The sequence below is a fragment of the Ursus americanus genome, unplaced genomic scaffold, assembly GCF_024610735.1.
Source record: "Ursus americanus isolate L20-20 unplaced genomic scaffold, mUrsAme1.1.p SCAF_67, whole genome shotgun sequence".
NCBI lineage: Eukaryota > Metazoa > Chordata > Mammalia > Carnivora > Ursidae > Ursus > Ursus americanus.
Window position 1 is genome coordinate 859,808 of NW_028273649.1, and position 4,888 is coordinate 864,695.

The following is a 4,888-nucleotide window of genomic DNA, read 5'->3' on the forward strand; positions in this document are numbered from 1 at the left end:
AAACCGGGCACAGATATCGGAAGATAAACGGAAGGGGGAGGGAGCCGCCGCGTTCGGGCGCCGGGAAGCGGCAGCCACCTGCACGGGGGGAGCGGGCGCACTCACAGAGGGCACCCGCGAGAGAGCGGACTGAGACCGGTGAGCCGGGAGCGCGCGCCACCAGGCATCTCGCGGAACCCGGGAATCCCGTGTGCTCACGGGATCCAGACTGAGACCGGGAGCTCCCGGAGCGCATGCGGGGCAGCTGGCAGCTGGCAGGCCACCTGCACGGGGGAGCGGGCGGACTCACGGTCGGCACCCGCGAAACAGCAGACTGAGACCCTGAACCGGGTGCGCGCGCCACCAGGCTTCTCACGGAATTCCTGAATCCCGGTGTGCTCACGGGATCCAGACTGAGACCAGGAGCTTCTGGAGCGCGCGCAGGGCGGCTGGCGGTTGGCGGGCCACCTGCACGGGGGAGCGGGCGGACTCGCGGTCGGCACCCACGAAACAGCAGACCGAGACCCTGAACCGGGTGCGCGCGCCACCAGGCTTCTCACGGAACTCCGGAATCCTGGTGTGCTCACGGGATCCAGACTGAGACCGGGAGATCCGGGAGCGCGCGGGGGCGGCTGGCGGCTGGCGGCTGGCGGCATTAGAAACACAAAGGACAGAGACGCGCCTGCCCTGGAAGGGAGGGCAGGGACGCCGGGTGTGGGGCGCACATCCCGGGACGCTACAGGGTTGAGCAGCACCAACAGTAACGGAGTTAAAGTGGCCAGAACATCGGTGGACAATGGGCCGCAATCCCTCTGTTCTGTGACAATTCAGCCTCTGCTGCTCTGACTCTCAGAAGAGGCACAGCAGACCGCCAGAGAAAGCCGCCAGGGAACAAAAGCCTGGAAATACCGGCTCACAGCGTGCCCACCCCCATCCCCCCTCGCAGGGGACACGGAAACTCTACCCAAACAGGGTTGCCTGAGTATGGGCCTGGCAAAATACAAACTCTTAACAAGAGAGAACAAACGGATGGTTACCAGAGAGGAGGAGGTGCATAGAGGGATGAGTGAAATAGATGAAGCGGATGAAGAGGACACTTTTCTGGATGACCACTGAGTAATATATAGAATTACTGAATCACTCTCTTGTACACCTGAAACGAATGTAACACTGTATGTTAGCTCTACTGGAATTAAAATAAATTTTTTAAAAAGATTTTTCTTTCAGGAACCTCTTTGAAAAAGCTTTTCCTCTGCAATGTGCATAAGCCCTACTTGGGAGGATTCACTCTACAATAATTATTCACTCTATGCCTCGAATTCAGATTTCACTGAGTTCTTACTGTGGATCCCAGCCCACGGGAGCCATGGTCCTTTTCTGTCCAGGCTCAGCACCTATGCCTTCAAGATTGGAAGTAGAGACACATGTCACTTCACAGTCCAGAAAGCTATTATTGTTTCTGTTTCAGTGTGAGAGAGTCACAGACTTTGGGACAGGTTTCAGAGCAGGTTTATTATGGATCCTGGATCTCTACTTCAATGTTCATTACCTGGATCCATTTGGCTAATAGGTTCCCTGTGGATGGACTTGCTTCCAAGCACATACATGGAAGATGCAAAGGTGAGTGGGCTTGGTGCGGGACAGGAAGAAGACCAAAATCAGACAAGGGTCCGACCCCTCCCCTGATCCAGGAACTGCTACAGGAGAGGGTATGGGAGGTAGAATCCATGCGAAACTCCAAGGTCACCAGCTGAACACAGGAGGCATAGGTCAAGGGATCTGGAGATGCAGGGGTTGAAGGCTGCTCTGAGCTACCTCTGGGAGGAAGGGAGGGAAGGAATGGGGAGACACTGCCTGCCCCTGGCCTATGCCAGCTGCCCACCGCTCCGACACGCATCAGTCTACACAGCTGACACACAGCCTGGGCTCAGGATGGGCTGGCTCGGGTCCCTCAATCCTCAGTGGGACAGCTGGCCCCAGGGCTCAGCGACAGGCTGAGGGAGATGAGAGGGAAAGCTGCCCCACCCAGGTCATCCCCTCCTTGAGCAGACAGCCCTTCGGAACTGCTTAAAAAAAAAAAAAAAAAAAAAAAAAAAAAAAAAAAAAAACCACTAACGGCGTTGAAAGACATGCCATGGATGAACTAAGGCATAGAGATATGTAAAATAACATTCACTTTTAAGTTCAGAGCTGTCATCTCAGGAAGTGGGGAGAGCTTCCCTGAAGAAGACTGAGGGGAGGGCAGGCCATGCTGAAAAGGGAGACATGGCTCTCCTGATTGGGGACCTGCAGCCCCCTTCCAGGGCAGGACATCATCCTCGCATCACACGAGATCCATGGAAGTGTTCCATCAGGGCCAGATGTTTGTCTCGAGAAGGCTACCCTGGCATCGGACTGCACAGGGCACCAGGGACGAGGGCCAGATGGAGGACGGACAATACCCCGGAGGCCATGGGGCAAGAGCAGAGGCACACGACCTTGAAGATGATGATGAAAAGCAGGAGGTGGCAGCATGGAGCCGGCCCGAAAGTGCCATGGGAGCAGTGCCCACAGCTACACTGACTGGGGGCCTTCTGTGCCAGGTGTGGCTGACTTCAGTGGGCTCCAGACTAGTCCTGACCACAAGTCTAGGAAGTGTGCACCACCCCCGGCCTCCTCTCCCCTTGCAGCTGCTAGGAATCACGGTCACAGACCCTGGTCAGCTTTCGTGGAAACCAAGCAGTGGCTCCCCCGCATGCTGCACCTCTGGTGGTGGTCCAGTGCGACCCTCGTGCCTGGCCAGACACTGATGTCTACCTGTCTCCACACAAATCCACAGACAGGAGGGTGTCCCTGAATTCCACAGCACCTGATGAAACAGATCCACGGAACCCAACACCCAGTGGGTCACTCGGGACCTCACCTATGAGGTCATGGAGCTCACCATACCCTATTTCCGTCACTTCCCACAGAAAGCCTGGTTCTGATCCCCCACAATACCATACATCCTGGTTGCTGACCTGGGGTCATGCCATGAACCCACATGGCACCTTTCTTTTAGAGAAGCCTATGCCTACACCTCCTAGAAAATATTTCTAATGAAGTACAAGCCCATCAGGACTACGGTGTGAACGGTAGCACACAGCCTGCATGGTAGTAGTCAGTAATTCTAACAAGGGTTAACCCCACCCCCCGTCTCACAAAACCTTCCTCCGTCCCCACGGAACTCATGGTCTGCCCTCAGAAAACCCTCCAGGAAACAAACCTTTCATCTGAATGCTCTCTTCACCTTCTGCTACAAATCTTGTCCAACCACAATGATATGAAACTAGAAATCAGTCTCAAGAAAAAAATGGGACAGTCAAAAACAGGTGGAGATTGGGGGGCCTGGGTGGCTCAGTCATTAAGGATCTGCCTTCAGCTCAGGTCGTGATCCCAGGAGCCTGGGATCTAGCCCCGAATCAGGCTCCTTGCTCAGTGGGAAGCCCGCTTCTCCCTCTCCCACCCCCCTGCTTGCGTTCCCTCTCTCGCTGTCTCACTCTCTGCCAGATACTTAAATAATCTTAAAAATATATGTGGAGATTTAACAACATGCTACTGAACAACCAACAGTCAAAGAAGAAATCAAAAAAAATTTAGAAGTACCTTGACACTGATGAAAAAGACAACCTACAAAAACTTATGGGATGCAGCAAAAGTAGCTCTACGGGGGGGACGTTCATAGAAATTCAAGTCTTCATCAATCCATGAGAATGCTCTCCAATAAACAACCTGATTTCTGTGGTAAAGAAGTAGAAAAAAAAAAAACAGCAAACAAAGCCCCAAATTAGTAGAAATAAGGAAATAACAAAAAGGAATGCATAAATAAATCCAACAGAGACTAAAAAGACAAAAAAAAAAAAAAAAACACACACACAATGAAAATGAGAGCTGCCTTTTTTGGAAAGATAAACAAAACTGACAAACTTAGCTAGACTCACCAAGACAGACAGAGGACTCGAATGCAATCAGGAAAGAAAGATAATGGATTCCTGTCTCATATCAAAATCAAAAGAACTCTTCAACCTTGGACACAACAACTTCTTGCAAGCCACGTCTCTAAAGGCAAAGGCAATAAAAGCAAAAATGAACTATTGGCACTTCATCAAGATAAAAAGTTTCTGCACGGCAAAGCAAACGATCAACAAAACAAAAAGGCAACCTATGGAATCGAAGAAGATATCTGCAAATGATATTACAGATAAAGGGCTGGTATCCAAGATCTATAAAGAACTCCTCAAACTCGACACCCAAAAAATGGGCAGAAGACACAAAGAGATACTTGTCCAGAGAAGACATACAAATGGCCAACAGACACATGAAAAAATGCTCCACATCACTTGCCATCAGGCAAATACAAATCAAAACTACAATGAGATACCACCTTACACCAGTTAGAATGGTTAAAATTAACAAGGCCGGGGGCACCTGGGTGGCACAGCAGTTAAGCGTCTGCCATCGGCTCAGGGCGTGATCCCAGCATTATGGGATGGAGCCCCACATCAGGCTCCTCCGCTATGAGCCTGCTTCTTCCTCTCCCACTCCCCCTGCTTGTGTTCCCTCTCTCGCTGGCTGTCTCTATCTCTGTGGAATAAATAAATAAAATCTTGAGAAGAAATTAACAAGACAGGAAATAAAAAAAAGTCAGAGAGGATGTGGAGAAAGGGGAGCCCTCTACCACTACTCGTGAGAATTCAAGCTGGTACAGCCACTTTTGAAAACAATATGGAGATTCCTCAAGACGTTGAACACAGAGCTATCCTACGACCCACCAATTGCACTACTGGGTATTTACCCCATAGACACAGAGTAATGAAAAGAAGGGGCACCTGTATCCCAATGTTCATAGCAGCAATGTCCCTAATAGCCAAACTGTGGAAGGAGCCAAGAT